Source organism: Bufo gargarizans, chromosome 8 (assembly GCF_014858855.1).
Source record: "Bufo gargarizans isolate SCDJY-AF-19 chromosome 8, ASM1485885v1, whole genome shotgun sequence".
In the NCBI taxonomy this organism is placed as follows: Eukaryota; Metazoa; Chordata; class Amphibia; order Anura; family Bufonidae; genus Bufo; species Bufo gargarizans.
Genome location: NC_058087.1, coordinates 90,211,574 through 90,229,556, shown reverse-complemented (window position 1 = coordinate 90,229,556; position 17,983 = coordinate 90,211,574). Strand labels below are relative to the sequence as shown.

The window sequence follows — 17,983 nt, the reverse complement described above, 5'->3', positions numbered from 1 at the left end:
GTTTGTTTCATGTTCATATGTGAAGCTATGTTAAACTGAGTGCATCTTTGTGAAAAAATAATACGTAACTTTTATTTTTTCTATTCAAATAAGTGAGACAGTGTTAGTAAAAATCCTATTATACACACTTCCTTTGTTGAAGGAGAGGGGGATTTTTTGGCAGTTGGCCCTGTTCACCTCTCATCGGTTTTGCAGGGAGACCTCCTGACAGAGTACTCTTTACTGGAGTGATTTATAAACAGCCTGCCAACCCTACCAACTGGTCTATACGTGGGGAATGGCTAACAGGCTGTGGTCGGAGCACTCGCCCAGAAAAGAGCGACCCCCAGCCGCTGGAACCTCGGCCCTGGACTAGAAATCCCTTCTCTATCCTACCATCTAAAAGCACCACCAAACGCGTTTCGCAATGATTAGTGACTCATCAGGGAACGATTTTGTGCTTAGCAAAGCGTCTGTGCAGTAGCAGCGCTTCAGTTGTCATAAAGGCAGTGGCAGCTTTGTGTTTGAAACTGCCTCCTTTTATTCACCAGACCACGCCCCCTCATTGACCAGTCAATGGGAGTGGTCGAGGTCCGGATTTACAAACCACCCCCAATGCTCCGTCCACTAACCCTGGGAAGCGGGGTAGGTCAGGTAATACAGCGCTCGGCTGTCCCGACCCGCTGGCTGCTCTCCCTGCCTCTGGGAGGTGAAGCGCCTAGGGGTGTGTTAGGCTACTATCACACTTGCGGCAGGACTTATCCGACAGGCTGTTCACCATGTCGGATCCGTCCTGCTGCTATTTCGCAGTGCCGCCGGAGCGCCGCTCCGTCCCCATTTACTATAATGGGGACTGGGGTGGAGCTCCGGCGCAGCACGGCCGTGCACGCCGAAAGGCCGCCGGACTAAAATTACTGCATGTCAGGCTTTTTAGTCCGGCGGCTTTCGTCGTGCTGCGCCAGAGCGCCACCCCGTCCCCATTATAGTCAATGGGGACTGAGCGGCGGCACGGCGAAATAGCCGCAGGACGGATCCGACATGGTGAACAGCCTGTCGGATCCGTCCTGCCGCAAGTGTGAAAGTAGCCTTAGTTGCTATGGGGACCTAAAGACGCATCCTCATCTGAGATCCTCCCCGCATGTTTCCTGTTTATGCAGTTTATGCAGCAACAGGCTGGTTACATACATTTGAAACTCGAAGAATTAGGGTGCAAAATATTGTGCAAAGTTCATTTATTTCAGTAATGCAACTTAAAAGGTGAAACTAACATAAGAGATAGACTCATTACATGCAAAGCAAGATATTTCAAGCCTTTATTTGTTATAATTTGGATGATTATGGTTTACAGCTTATGAAACTCCAAAGCCACAATTTTGAGGTACCCTTTGCTCAGGGGGTATGGATTAATTAGCTGACTAGAGTGTGACACAAAATTCAAATTTGAAGCTGCTTTAATGCAATTCCCTTAAATTTGCATTACTGGGGCAGGGGCTTATTTTTATTTTAACCTCCAGAAATTATTCTGGTAGGGACACTCATTCTCTGTTTTTCATAGAATTACACTTCATGGTTATCTCTTTTCCAACTTAGGGAAATTATGTCTCCCGTTATAGAAATGGCTTGTATGTTAAATCCTCATTGAGCCCATTTGGTGTTACTGATTTCAGTCTAAAAATCAATTTTGCCTCGGCCCTCAAGATCTTATTGTCCCAGTCTCCCCCCTCCTTGGTTGAGAGATATGATGTATACCCACACATTTTAGTCAGGCAGCATCACCCCATGTGTCTGGATGTTATGTGTCTTGCCACTGAGGTGTCCTTCCCATTGGATATGTCATTAATGTGCTCCCTAATGCGTCGTCTAAATTCCCTCTTTGTTTTCCTTACGTAGTCTACAGGGCAGCTACATTGGGCCAGGTACAGTACTCTCGTTGTTAGGCAGTTTATAAAATCCAGAATCTCATATTCATTCCCTGTATGCAAGCCCCTGAATTTTTTGGTTGTGTTGACCTGGCCACAAGCTACACACCTCCCACATTTAAACATTCCTAGTGGTCTTCTAGACAGCCAATTCCCAGCGTTTTCTGGGGGCTGAAAATGGCTATTTACGAGTCTGTCAGACTTTTCTGAATGTAATCTGAGGGTATGATTCAAGTACTTCTTCAAGGTCCGGGTCAGCACATAGTATATCCCAGTATTTCATAAGTATTTGTCTAATTTTCACATGTGCGTTATCATAGGTACCAATAATTCAGATCTTCCTAGTAGATGATGTTACTATGTCAGTTTTTTTGTTTTTAGTGAGAGTTCCTCTTTTCAATACAGGCTGCTTCGAATGCAGATCTGAGGATTACAACAGGATATCCTCTGTCCCTGAATCTGGTCCTTTAAGGGAACCTGTCACCATGTTCTGACATATAAAACCAAATGTACCGTAATGCTTGTTTACCCTGATAGTTCCCAGCAATCGATCCATAATCTTCTAAGGACTAACATGTCCTATTTATCGCCCTATAACTCTTTCCCGCCTTTTCAGCTAATTAACAGAACAGAGTCATATCTTACATGCTTGACTAGAGAAGAGTCATATTTTCTCAGAGTCAAGCTCCTCAGCCTTAAAAACGCCCCTACAGATAAAATCTCGTGTGAGCTTCCTTGCTTCAAGTCAAGGTAAGCATGCCCCCTAAACGTCTCCTCTTTTGTTATATTGACAGCCTGTAGTATGGCCAGGATCGCATAAGTCTCGCGCGTGCGTGGTGTGCTCCTTGGTAAGGCGCGACTCTTTCTCCGGCTGCTGCTGTTAACCGTGTTTCAGCTGCGCTTTGCGCATGTGCGAGGCTTGTGCCATCCTGGCCGTGCTGCAGGCTGTCAATCTAAGAAAAGAGTGAATGGTTAGGGGGCGTGCTTACCTAAACTCTTAGCAAGGAAGCCGCATTTGTGTACGACCTGCAGGGGAATAAAAGTTGTTTTACAGCGATCATGTGCCTCAGACATCTTACACAAGAACATCATTAGAAGCCGGATGTTAACAACTTTAATGTACTGCTGGCTGTTGATGATCCATATTGGTGCTGACAGGTTCCCTTTAAATCATAAGCCTGCATTTTGAACTTGCCCATATTAGAGCAGTTTCTATGTAACCTAAGGTACTGGCCTTAAGATATGCCCCTACGCAAGGAGTAGGGGTGTACACTTTCCCAACGAAGTAGGCTATTGGTCACAGTTGTTTTGTGATACACTGACGTGATATTGTTATCAGGGCCTCTCTCAATTAGTACATCCAGGAAGGCTAGAAATCTATAATCACACACTGAGGTGAATCTAAGGCTACTTTCACACTAGCGTTCGGGCGGATCCGTTCTGAACGGATCCGCTCATAATAATGCAGACGGAGGCTCCGTTCAGAACGGATCCGTCTGCATTATTTTTAGCATAGAACAGCTAAGTGTGAAAATAGCCTAGTACGGATCCGTCCAGACTTTCAATGTAAAGTCAATGGGGGACGGATCCGCTTGAAGATTGAGCCACATTGTGGCATCTTCAAACGGATCCGTCCCCATTGACTTACATTGAAAGTCTGGACGGATCCGCACGCCTCCGCACGGCCAGGCGGACACCCGAACGCTGCAAGCAGCGTTCAGCTGTCCGCCTGTCCGTGCGGAGGCGAGCGGAGCGGAGGCTGAACGCCGCCAGACTGATGCAGTCTGAGCGGATCCGCCTCCATTCAGACTGCATCAGGGCTGGACGGCTGCGTTCGGGTCCGCTCGTGAGCTCCTTCAAACGGAGCTCACGAGCGGAAACCCGAACGCTAGTGTGAAAGTAGCCTAAGTCCCACATCATTCTCATTGATGATTTTCACAAACTCAGTGAAAGAGTTTTCTTTCCCCCTCCATAGTACAAAAATGTCATCTATAAACCTAAGCCAAAGAAATATACTTTCATGCCACTTATTTAGATGTTCTGACCAGATGTGATTGGCCTACCACCAGCCCAGGAGTAAATTTGCGTAAGATGGAGCACAGGGACTACCCATCGCGGTACCCCTGAGCTGGTGGTAGTAGCAGTCATTGAAAATAAAATAGTTCCTGGTTAGATTGAAATTTAGAAGATCCAGTACAAATGCTTTCTGTGATGTGGAGAATAAATAGCTCTCCACAACCCTTAGGCCCAAATGATGGTGAAGTGAGCTATAGAGAGCTTTCACGTCTATAGAGGCAAACAGAGTTGCCTCATCTATACACACGCCATTAAGCCGCAAAAGTAGATCTTCCGTAACTGAGTAACTGGAGGGCAAGTTAGGTTGTGTCCTATTTTGTTTTTTGTAATCTTTGAGTGCAAATGGCAGGATTCCTCTCCACAGCTTCAAATCTGGAAGCCTGGGCCACCGAAGCCAGAGGAGTTTTTTTCTGAAAGCGAATATATTCAAACTACCTCAACAAATAGTATAACATATTTTTTTTTTTTAAGATCTTACTGTAGTATACAAAGACCTGATAATATCGTGGTGGGAAATTCAATCACTCAAACATTACCTAAAAGAGAAAATTGTACCAAAAGGTCTGAGAATAAACTATACCCCAGCAGACAGACTTAGGAATACTAGTTTAGTCAAAAAGTGCGAAGAAGAGGCAACTGCGAGCTCCCATAGATTTATGTGTCTGCTTCTACAAGAGAAGAAGTTGACCTTTTGATACCAAACATAAAAAAGTCAATAGACTGAGAGAACAGGCATTGAAATTTAGGGAAGATACCCAATTTCAGAAAAAAAGAGAAGTTATTACAGAATTCAATTGACAGGTTTCAATTTATAGTCCATGAGTGATAGCAATACGTTAGAGATTCCATTGAATTCAAGGAGAACAGGGCCTACTTCTTCTTAAATAAAACACAACAGAAGGGGATACAGAGTGAAATCTCCTCCTCTGAAGCAGAAGGATCAGATACTGATATAAGGAGAGGGAAAGGCAGAGGAAGGGACATAGGGGAAGAGGGAGAGCAGGAAGAGGTTAGCCTAATAAGACCAATGCAAAACGGGCAGAGAATATTACAGGGTACCCAACATGTGTCAACTCGACATATACACCTGCATCCTCATCCTCAACCTCCCCTTTTTTAGCTCAGGCACCCATAACAGCACCTTATCAATTAAGGAACAAAGCTCAGGGGGGAATAGAAACGTAGTGACAATAAATTTAAGATAATTAATTGATCCTCTTATGAACTGAATGAGAATGATATATCACTTTTAAATAACGGACTATCCTATGTTCCTATGGTATGTTATGATAGTTTTGAATGGAGTAAAGACATTGCCCTCTGTGTGCATAAACTCCTGTGGCACAAACACTTTTGTCTGCAGGATAAGAAAAAGTGTAATGAACTAAATATTAATGTCTGTGACTTAGCGGCAACCAGAACCCTAATGGCATTGATGAAGGAAGGGGAAAGGGATAGAGCGGAGGTCCCATTTACAACATTGAAGTTAAAGAGTACCCAAATGCCACCACCTTTGCCAGACTCTCACATATCTATCTTCCACAAACTGGTCTCTAGGGATCGACAACAGATCAGTCAGAGAAGAAATGAGGAAAATAACCTGAGTAGAGAAGAATATTCCTCCCCAAAAAAGCTTGAATGTGACTGGAATCTGATAATAAAGCCCTCAGACAAAGGGGGAAATATAGTCCTAATGGACCATGTGACATATAAGAGAATGTGTCTGGACATATTAGAGGATAAACAGTAAGACAGAGTGCTACCCAGTGATCCTGGTCCAATCTTTTTGGGTGAACTAAAAAATATCCTGATGGATGGACTAAAACATAAACTGATAGATCAATCAGAGTATGACTTGTTATTACCTCAAAATCCAGTCATGGCTACATTTTACTCCCTACCCAAGATCCATAAGGGCACAACGCCACATAAGGGGCGTCCAATTGTGTCAGGGAGTCTAGGACAAAATGTAGGCATCTATGTTGACAAACTGATCCGACCGTTCGTGGAAGCCCTCCCGTCATACATCTACTTTTGCGGCTTAATGACGTGTATAGATGAGGCGACTCTGTTTGCCTCTATAAACGTGGAAGCTCTCTATAGCTCAATTCACCATCATTTGGGCCCAAGAGCTTTGGAGAGCTATTTATTTACCAGGGATAAGAGACTAACACACAATGCATTCGTACTGGATATTCTAAATTTCAATCTAACCAGGAACTATTTTATTTTCAATGGCTGCTATTACCACCAGCTCAGGGGTATCGCGATGTATAGTCCCTGTGCGCCATCTTACGCAAATTTACTCCTGGGCTGGTGGGAGGCCAATTACATCTGGTCAGAACATCTAAATAAGTGGCATGAAAGTATAGTTCTATGGCTTAGGTTTATAGATTATGTTTTTGTACTATGGAAGGGGACAGAAAACCCTTTCACTTAGGGTCCATTCACATGTCCTTAACGTGTTTTACGGATCCGCAAAACACAGGCACGGCAATGTGCGTTCCGCATTTTGCCGACCCCACATTGCCGGCACTAATAGAATAGGACATGTTCTATTTTTTTCAGGAACGGAATTGCGGTCCCGGAAGTGCGGGTCCGCAATTCCGTATCCGGGCAGCACATCGTGCTGCCCCATAGAAATGAATAGGTCCGCAATTCCGTTCTGCAAAATGCGGAACAAAATTGCGGACCTGTGAATTGGGCCTGAGTTTGTGAAAATCATCAATGAGAATGATGTGGGACTTAGATTCACCTCAGTGTGTGATTATAGATCTTTCCCCTTCCTGGATGTACTAATTGAGAGACCAATAGTCTACTTCGGTGGGAAAGTGCACACCCCTACTCCTTGCGTAGGGGCATACCCAAAGGCCAGGACCATAGGTTACGTAGAAACTGCTCTAAAATGAGAAAGTTCAAAATGCAGGCTTATGATTTTTAAGGACCAGATTCAGGGACAGAGGAAATCCTGATGGAATCCTCAGATCTGCATTGGAAGAAGCCTGTATTGAAAAGAGGGACATAGTAACATCATCTACTAGGAATATCAGAATTATTGGTACCTATGATAACGCACATGTGGAAATTAGACAAATACTTATGAAATACTGGGACATAATATGTGCTGACCCGGACCTTGAAGAAGTACTTGAATCATACCCTCAGATTACATTCAGAAAGGGACGAAGTCTGAGAGACAGACTCGTAAATGGCAATTTTCAAGTTCCTGTTCATACTTGGTCAGATCCATGACTACCACTCCTCCTCCTTTATCAGCTATTCTTTCTTCTTTAGTTAGATTGAAATACCACGGTTTTACTTTCATGTTTTCTAGTTCTTTTATTAAACCCTGCTTAAAAGCCTCCACACACTCATTTTCTTGAATTTTAGGAAAAAAAGATTTTTCCCTTAATTTTGTATGGATTACTTCTTTTTCCAATACTGCACTATTTGGTGAGGGGACTTCACTCTTGTCAACTATCTCGTTTTTTAGAGGTGCGTTTTGTGTATTAATACAATATTTAGCGATATTGAGTTTTCTAATGTATTTGTGAATGTCTAAGAACATCTCGAATTTATTGGGCATGGCAGTCGGTGCAAAATTCAACCCCTTTCCCAGCATTCTTTTCTCGGGCTCGGTCAGGGTATGTGATCTCAGGTTAAATATTCCCATTACTTTCCTTTGCTCTTTTTGGATGCTGGACTTTCGCTTCCCATTCCCTCTTCTTCCTATGTATTTCTTTTTTGGGGGGTCACTTTGCCCAGTTCTCTGGACTGTCCCTCCTCCATTGTTTCGTTCATTTGTATCCCTTTTATGGCTTGATGTGGATTTTTTTTTTCTTTCTGAATAGCCACTCCCTCCTCTCTCCTTTCACTATTTACTTCTAACACTCTGTCAGGTTCCCCTCTGGGAAAAAACAGAGCCATGACTGATAGGGAGCGGTGCGCACAGACATTTGAATCCACACTTAAAGGTAATCGCCACAAACTTAATGGCGAAATCACCTGTAAAAAAAGGTGTTATATATTTGTTAGAATGCCCTTGTGGGCTGCAGTATGTCGGGCGCACCACCCTCAAATTAAAAATAAGAATTCAGGAACACATAAGGAACATCATAAAGGGTCTTGAAACCCATAGTTTTTCACTACATTTTAATAAAAAGATGCACCAAAAAAATCCCAAGGGTTTGAAGTTCATGGGCATAGAACTGGTTAGACCATACTGGCGGGGTGGTGACCAGATTGCTAGAATTAACATACGAGAGGTTGAGTGGATATACAAGCTGGCTACCCTGCAGCCAGGCGGATTAAACGTAGCGTTTGACCTGAAGCCATGCCTGGTACAGCACTTACAGATGGTTGCCACATACGGGGTAGAATATTCTATCTTCTCTTTTCTGCAGCCAGTTATGTTTAAAAGATCTCCTATTGATGGGCAGGGACCATGTGATCAGCTCCCGTATTTTGTGAATGAAAGTGGGGAACTATAGTGGACACGTGATGGTTGAAGGATTGTGAATGAAAACCGGTCGGGTTACATAGAAAGGTTTCGATATGAGATTTCTTGGTTTTAATAGCGAACCAGTGGTATGCGACTTTTAATGTGACATTGTGTGGATATTATCTGTTTGATACAAGTTTGTAAAACGAACATGCGATTATTGTTCAAGTGATTTCTTAATGCTGTTAACCTGTTGAGAGAAAGTGCGGAGTTCCACTGATTTATTAGACAGAACTCAGTAGTTTGTTCGCCCCAGGCGAAGCGTCAAGCGAAACCCGGGTCGGGTATGAACATAAGGCTATCTAGCAATGTTTTAAGGCATTTTAAACCACCTTGCTTGTGAGTATAATAAATTGTACATTTTTAACCTCTTGTGGCGGTACTTCACTATTGTGCACGTCTTATACCATCTACCAGGAGGGTAAAAGCGAATGTGAAGATTCGTATGTCACTACATTTGGAAAGTGCAAAAGAATCCTACTGCGAGAGGATATCCCTTGATGTGTGAACTTGCAATATCACTATTATCATTAGGGGGTGGTTTGTAAATCCGGACCTCGACCACTCCCATTGACTGGTCAATGAGGGGGCGTGGTCTGGTGAATAAAAGGAGGCAGTTTCAAACACAAAGCTGCCACTGCCTTTATGACAACTGAAGCGCTGCTACTGCACAGACGCTTTGCTAAGCACAAAATCGTTCCCTGATGAGTCACTAATCATTGCGAAACGCGTTGGGTGGTGCTTTTAGATGGTAGGATAAAGAAGGGATTTCTAGTCCAGGGCCGAGGTTCCAGCGGCTGGGGGTCGCTCTTTTCTGGGCAAGTGCTCCGACCACAGCCTGTTAGCCATTCCCCACGTATAGACCAGTTGGTAGGCTGTTTATAAATCACTCCAGTAAAGAGTACTCTGTCAGGAGGTCTCCCTGCAAAACCGATGAGGTGAACAGGGCCAACTGCCAAAAAATCCCCCTCTCCTTCAAGAAAGGAAGTGTGTATAATAGGTTTTTTACTAACACTGTCTCACTTATTTGAATAGAAAAAATAAAAGTTACGTATTATTTTTTCACAAAGATGCACTCAGTTTAACACAGCTTTATTTTGAGACCACTGAGTAACTGGAGGGGAAGTCAGGTACGACCATCCACCTCATATCGTGTCCTATCATGTTCATATGTGCTTGCATTGCTGAGAAAAGTGATATTTTAATATATGAAAGTGAGCCTCTAGGAGCAACGAGGGTGTCACCGTTATTCCTAGAGGCTCTGCTCTCTCTGTAACTGCAGCTCCCTCTGCACTTTCATTGACGGGACCTGTAAATCAATGTGCAGAGGCTGCGGCAGTTGCAGAGAGAGCAGAGCCTCTAGGAATAACGGTGACACCCTCGTTGCTCCTAGAGGCTTACTTTCATATATTAAAAATGTATTTTTCTAAGCAATGAGGGCACATATGAACATGGGACCAACACAGATGCCTCCAGCTGCCAAGCGCACATGTAACAGGTCTGCCAGTGTCATACATGCAAATCTGCTGACAGATGCCCTTTAAAGTACCCAATGTTTCATTATATTTCATTATATTCTTGGTGCCATGGTAACATCCAGACGTCGGCCTACCAGCATCTAAAGCTGAACCAGTCAAGGGGGAAGGGACTTTTTCCTCCCTCGTGTACAGATGAAAGATCAGTGTGTACCTGCATTCATACTCACCTGCGTTGTCAGATTGTCTCCCCTGACTCTGAGGCTTTGGCTTAGTAAATCCCTCCAGTTTTCAGACACAGTAATGAATTTTATGTTTTATGACCTAGTTTGCCTTTTAACAAACTTCAATAATGATGCCCAATCAGGGCAGTTATTGGGAAGCAGCATTCCTAAAAATGCTCATTCCCAACAATTGCTCTGTGTAAAGGTGCTGCTGGTTCATTAGTTGAAAGTATTGCTGATGTGGACATCTAAATCCTAAATGAATGGTCCTGTGTAAGCAAGTGATCTGCTGCCCAGAAATAGAAATTCTCTGTGGCAATGAGTGATCGCAGTAGATCACTACTCCACGTTTGCAGCCTGTAAATGCAGCTCTCACCTCCTTTGATGAGCAGCGATTTATTCCTGATTACGGCCTGCTGTGTTGGCTCCTGTAAAGAGGGCTTTAATGCAGACTATTAGTGGCACCACAGCCCCTTCAGTCAACTGGAAGTCAGACCTATCAGTGCTGTTGATGGCCCATCCTATGGAAAAGCCATCATTATCAAAGTCCTAGAAAATTCCAAGATAGGAATAATCAGATAGTAATGGTTGTGATCCGCCAGTGCCATGCTGCAGAAAGGAAGACTGTTACTAGGACAGCCTGTTCCAAATTAGAGAACCCATATGAAGGGCCTAATAAAGTGGAGTTTTTCTAATGGCACTTTATTATGCTGGTTGGGGTAGGCTCCATATGTAAATATCTTGGATTGCCTTCTACTGAACCCTCCTCACTGATTATTAGTGTTAAATCATTTTGACATCTGAGACCTCAGCACTGCCACTGTGTATGAACTGTTCGGCCAACATTTGTTTGGCATACCCTCAGTGGGGGATCTCGGCATGCCCAAGTTATTTTTTTGTTAAGGCAAATAGGTTGCTGCCAGAGATGCCAGTGTCCTCTTCCCCTGTAAGGAGTGAAAACACTGAGCTACGTGTATGGGGGGAGTATTTGGATGACAGCTATTGAAAGTGTGTCACGCGTTGTGGCAGCGACCTCAGTGTAATAACAGCAACCACTGCATGTCCGTTACCTCCAATAGGAAATACAGTGGGATGTTAATAGAAAATAACTCTGTCTGCGAAATAGATTATTGCATTAGAGTGGTCTGACTCAGGACATAAAGGATCACCTCCCTATGGCCCCTTTCACACGGGCGAGTATTCCGTGCGGATGCGATGCGTGAGTTGAACGCATTGCACCCGCACTGAATACCGACCCATTCATTTCTATGGGGCTGTTCACATGAGCGGTGATTTTCACGCATCACTTATGCGTTGCGTGAAAATCGCAGCATGCTCTATTTTGTGCGTTTTTCACGTAACGCAGGCCCCATAGAAATGAATGGGGTTGTGTGAAAATCGCAAGCATCCGCAAGCACGCACGGTTGCTAAGGAGACAATCGGGATGGAGACCCGATCATTATTATTTTCCCTTATAACATGGTTATAAGGGAAAATAATAGCATTCTGAATACAGAATGCATAGTACAATAGCGCTGGAGGGGTTAAAAAAAATATAAAAATATTTTAACTCACCTTAATCCACTTGATCGCGCTGCCCGGCATCTCGTTTGTCTCCTTTGCTGAACAGGACCTGTGGTGACATCACTCTGGTCATCGCATGTTCCATCACATGATCTTTTACCATGGTGATGGATCATGTGATGACCGGAGTGACGTCACCACAGGTCCTGTTCCTGCAATGAATGCTCACCACAGGTCCTGCTCAGCAAAGGAGACAGAAGAGATGCCGGGCTACGCGATCATGTGGACTAAGGTGAGTTAAATTATTTTTTATTTTTTTTAACCCCGCCAGCGCTATTTTACTATGCATTCTATATTCAGAATGCTATTATTTTCCCTTATAACCATGTTATAAGGGAAAATAATACAATCTACAGAACACCAAACATGCGCAATTTTTCTCACGCGAGTGCAAAACGCATTACAATGTAAAATCACGGGTGTTCCCTCAACGCACACGCACATTTTCCCGCAAAGCCTGTCTGAAAGAGGCCTATGAGTGAGAGAACTATGTTACACGTCCAAACAGGCACTTTCTCAGGTTAGAGGTCTCTAACTGGATATCTGTACATTCAATATACATTGTAGATACTACTGCTGGATGTTAACGCATTATATAGATTTATTATGGCTGGGCAATTTAGCAAAAATAATATATATATCTCGATTATTTTCAATTAAAGGATGATTGTCAGATTTTTCTACATGATTTTTTTCTGGCAATAACTTGTTGATTATAGCCGTGAATGTATACGGGATCTAGACCAGTATAAATCTGTACACTAGAATTAGGGCAGCTTTGTAGAGTTGGGGAGTTATATAATGCACATATAACTATTATATATAGGGGGTGGATGTGTATGGGATCTAATACTCCAATATAGATCTGTACATTAGAACTAGGGCAGATATGGACAGTTGGAGGTGTGGACAGGATCTGTCAGTGTCAGGTAGACAGCCATGTCTCTGGTGATGCTTGCAGTCTGGACAGTGACATGGGCAGCACATCTCACACACTCACCAAGGACTATGGCCCTGAGACAACAGTCCAGCAGCCAACGTTTCCGCCACCACACATTTCCAGCTGCATCCTTCACCTACCCCGGCCCAAAGTGTTGCATGAAGTAAAACAACACATTTTTAGTTTCTCTGTCTCTTTAAAAGCAATGTTCAATGTTAGAAGCTTGGAGGCTTTTGTAGTGTTCTTGGTGAAGCCTTCAGAGCTATGCCAGATCCTATGTTTCTTTGTAGTGGCCTTAGTAGAAAATTCAGCAGTACTGAGACCTATTTAAAATCCCATGTACACTGGGAGTCTGCCCACAAGCTGCATGCAAACTGAAGGTGCAGGTTGCTGTTTATTGTATGGAAGAAAAATACAGAATATAGACCGTTCAACTTGAACAAGCAGAATTTTATGATCTTTTCTGTTATTTTGTATCTTGCAAAAAAATGTACCTATTGACAAAACAAAATATAATCCACCTAGATAGAAATGACATATTGCTGCAAAACTCCTCATACAGTTATGTCTCAGGCAAATATGTCAACTATCACAGGGGTGGTCTGTTAGACACTACGTCTTGCCAAAGGAGGGCGTAAAAGTGCTTCCCCCACTGGCCTATAAAAAGGCTCTCGTAGGTTATATTTGGGTAGTGCACCTCTCAGTGAGAGATCATAGCCCACTAGTCGTGTCTCCACAATGCTGTCACCACCAGACATCTGAGAAGCTCTGACAGATGTCCTTCAGAACCTCCTCCTTGAGGTTCCTTTTGTTTTGCTTTCATTTTCTCATCTCGTTAGCCTCTCTCAGCTGTCATGTAGTTGCACTGATTGCATGCCTTTAAATCCCTCCCCATACTGCATCACTTTGCGGTTTATATTATTTCCTGGAGTGTGTGCATTCTGATGCTACTACTGAGTCTTCTACAGATAAGTTTTGTTCGTTCATTTGTGTTTTCCTGTTTACTGGATCCCAGGTGACCCTGACTCCCTCCGTATCAAGTTTAGGGAGCCGGTGGTCGTGTCCCCTCACTATTATAGGGTGTTCAGGTGTTATACAGTCGAGGTACGAGGATATGCGATCATCTACCATTGGGATTTTCGCATAGGCTGAGCAGTTAAGGAGAGAGCCAGGTCTGATGCAGGGCTCTCCCTTTTGTTCCTTAGTCTAGAGTCTAGACTATGTCTTTTATGCCAGGGTAAACAGTCCGCAGAGATATACTGTTCAGAATTTCGGAGATGGGCAGCTGATACTGGTTGGAATGATGCTGAACTCCGAAGTCAATTTTGCCATGGTCTTTCAGAGGGATTAAAAGATGCATTTGCCTTTCATGAGAGACCTACCTCCTTGGACTCTGCCATGTCTCGGGCCGTTCGTATTGACAGGCATCTTAGAGAGAGGAGAGATCACTCCTTCCTGTCATACTCAGTCCAAGGACAGTGCGGCGGTCTCATTCAGTGCACAGGGGTCTCAGTCGCTCTCAATCCCTTCTGAGCAGGAGCCCATGCAGTTGGGTTTGATTGCCTCTGACAATAGAAGATTCAGCCCTCATAGGAAGGTTTGTTTCTGTTGTGGGGGTATAAATCATTTGGCAAATGTTTGTCCCTCTAGGAGATTCAGGCAGTTTTTTTAGAGTAATAAAGTAACAAAAAGAAAAAAATCCTCTAAAAATGTTCCATCTGTTACTATTGGCAAGGTTGATGCGGAAATTGAAGGTTTTCCGTTTGCTTATAGTTCCCGTTTTGTCCTACCTGCCAGGGTGGCGCTAGAGAGCAAGAACATTTTTTGTGAGATTTTTGTAGATAGTGGAGCAGCTGTCAATCTCATTGATAATCAATTTGCTATAACTCATGGTTTCCAGGTATGCACTTTGGGAAAGGATATACCTGTTTTTGCTATTGATTCCGTTCCACTTTCTCAGAAATCGTTAAAGGGCATAGTTCACAATATCCGTTTGATTGTGAGTGATACTCATGTTGAGGATGTGTCATGTTTCGTCCTAAGCGGGTTGCCTACTCCTCTACCCTGGCTCACTAAACATAACCCCACCATTGATTGGCAAGCGAGGCAAATAAATGTTTGGAGTGACTTTTGCAGAGAGAATTGCCTCACGACATCTGTTTCTGAGGTTTCTACTAAGACTGTACCATCTTTTCTCTCTAGAATTTTCGGATGTGTTCTCTGAGAGTGGCGTTCAGGACTTGCCCCCGCACAGGGAGTACGATTGCCCTATTAATCTCACCCCAGGCGCCAAGCTGCCTAAATCTCATTTATACAATCTCTCCCAACCTGAAAGGGTCGCTATGCGTGCTTATATCTCTGAGAGTCTGAGAAAGGGACACATACGACCCTCGAAGTCACCTGTTGCCGCAGTTTTTTTCTTTGTTAAGAAAAAAGATGGTTCTTTAAGACCATGTCTGGATTTCAGGGAGCTGAACAGTATCACAATTTGCGACCCTTATCCGCTTCCTCTGATCCCGGACCTGTTTAACCAGATTGTTGGGGCTAAAGTTTTTTCCAAGTTGGATCTAAGAGGGGCATACAACCTGGTCAGGGTCAGAGAAGGAGACGAATGGAAGACGGCTTTCAATACCCCTGAGGGCCATTTTGAGAATTTGGTTATGCCTTTTGGTTTGATGAATGCTCCAGCCGTCTTTCAGCATTTTGTGAACAGCATTTTTTATCATTTAATGGGGAAATTTGTATTAGTGTATCTAGATGACATTTTGATTTTTTCTCCTGATTTCAAAACTCATAAGGAGCACTTACGTCGGGTCTTGCTCATCCTGCGGGAGAATAAATTGTACGCTAAACTGGAAAAATGTGTGTTTGCAGTTCCAGAAATTCAATTTCTGGGGTTTCTTCTCTCCGCTTCTGGTTTTCGCATGGACCCCGAGAAGGTCCGCGCTCTGCTTGAGTGGGAGCTTCCTGAGAATCAGAAGGCGCTGATGCGTTTTTTTATAAGAGACGTGTGCCTGGTCCGGACCTGAATGTTGGTGATCTGGTGTGGTTGTCTGCTAAGAATATCAAATTGAAGGTTCCCTCCTGGAAGTTGGGTCCTAAGTTTATTGGGCCTTACAAAATCTTGTCTGTCATCAATCCTGTTGCCTACCGTCTTGATCTTCCTCAGACTTGGAAGATCCATAATGTTTTTCATAAGTCCTTATTAAAACCTTATGTCCAACCCATTGTACCCTCCTCTTTGCCGCCTCCTCCGATTGTGGTTGATGGTAATCTTGAATTTCAGGTCTCTAGGATTGTGGATTCTCGTGTTGTCCGCGGTTCTCTCCAGTACCTCGTTCATTGGCAGGGTTATGGTCCTGAGGAGAGGATGTGGGTCCCAGTGACGGACATTAAGGCCACTCGTCTCATCAGGGCTTTCCATAGGTCCCATCCTGAGAAGATGGGCTCTGAGTGTCCGGAGTCCACTCGTAGAAGGAGGGGTACTGTCACCACCAGACATCTGAGAAGCTCTGACAGATGTCCTTCAGAACCTCCTCCTTGAGGTTCCTTTTGTTTTGCTTTCATTTTCTCATCTCGTTAGCCTCTCTCAGCTGTCATGTAGTTGCACTGATTGCATGCCTTTAAATCCCTCCCCATACTGCATCACTTTGCGGTTTATATTACTTCCTGGAGTGTGTGCATTCTGATGCTACTACTGAGTCTTCTACAGATAAGTTTTGTTTGTTTATTTGTGTTTTCCTGTTTACTGGATCCCAGGTGACCCTGACTCCCTCCGTATCAAGTTTAGGGAGCCGGTGGTCGTGTCCCCTCACTATTATAGGGTGTTCAGGTGTTATACAGTCGAGGTACGAGGATATGCGATCATCTACCATTGGGATTTTCGCATAGGCTGAGCAGTTAAGGAGAGAGCCAGGTCTGATGCAGGGCTCTCCCTTTTGTTCCTTAGTTTTGGATCCAGTCAGTCGGATCTTCTTTTTGTGTCTTCTAGTTTTCTGTACACCTTCCGTGACAAATGCACCTGAAGACATTTTGCCCAGTTGGCAGACTTTGAGAGGTGGCGCATCACTGAACTGAAGAATGGCTGTTTTGACAAAGCCCGGCCCTTTATTAACTTTTCTCAGAGGGAGATGTGAAAAAACAGCAATACTGCCACAGAGTTTTTACATTATAAATTTTTCGGCATCCATTTTTCGGCATAAATAAGTAATATCTTTATTCTCTGGGTCATTATGATTACAGCGATGCCAAATACAAAAAAATCACTGCATCCCTAGACCCATAACTTTTTATTTTTTTTCAGCTTGTAGTTTTCATAGGTATCATTTTGGGATAAATAATACTTTTTGATCGCTTGTTATAAAGTTTTTTTGGTTGCGACTAAGAATAAATGAGAAATTCTGGCATTACATTTTATTTATTTTTTACATCATTTTTTATTGGAATTTTTTATTTAATGGGTTTTTAACAATTTTTTTATCACTTAATAATTCTGCAAGCAGACTATAACAGGCAATCTTTTGATTGCTTTTAAATGCACTTCCTATATTGCATTGCATTTTAATTTCAGTGCTGCACTGACATTGACCAGCAGGCTGCGCCAGAGAGGTACAGCCTGCTGGGGAACACTCAAGGCAGGCTTTGGGCCTATACCAGGTCTTAGCCAGCCTATAAACACATTGGCACCCCGCAATCGCATTTGCGGGATGCTGATGGGAGACAGAGGGAATCCTGCTACCTCTGTCACTGCTTACTTGTGGCAGGTGCCATTGCCCACGGCATGTGAGGGGTTAAACAAGCTGGATTGGCATGCTGACGTTCTGGGCTGTTAGAGCAGGAGTCATGTGACCCGTGCAGCACTTAGACTGGGTCACTGTGAAAAGACGGCGGCCCAGCCTAAGGCACCTTAGTGACCGCTGTCAAATATTGTATGTGTGGTCACTAAAGAGTTAATGACCCAGGGCTGCTGCTGCTGCTAAAATAATTTATTAACATGGGTTGTTATATAATATGTATTTGGGGAAGCTATATCTCCTTATGGAGAGCATCTAAGCGGCGTGAGAAGTCTTATAGACCATGCAATGCTCCCCTGGAATTCTGGGAAGAGGGTATGCAATTGAGCTCTTAACAAGCTCTTCCTCTATGGCGACCAGATGTAAGGCAGCTATCCTATAAGTCAATATTCAACCTTTTAAACAGAGAAACAACAGAGCCTCGAGACATGACTCACATATTGAATAATCCAGCACCTCATCTGCAGACAGCAGTTTTGGGGTGATTGCCTC

The 17,983-nt window shown here is 43.6% G+C and overlaps 1 protein-coding gene across 1 annotated transcript in view; it reads left to right on the top strand.

Moving 5' to 3' along the window:
• The window catches only part of PLEKHM3 (pleckstrin homology domain containing M3), a 244,825-nt gene that overhangs the window by 104,518 nt on the left and 122,324 nt on the right, over window positions 1-17,983 (top strand). The gene's annotated exons all lie outside the window — the stretch shown is intronic.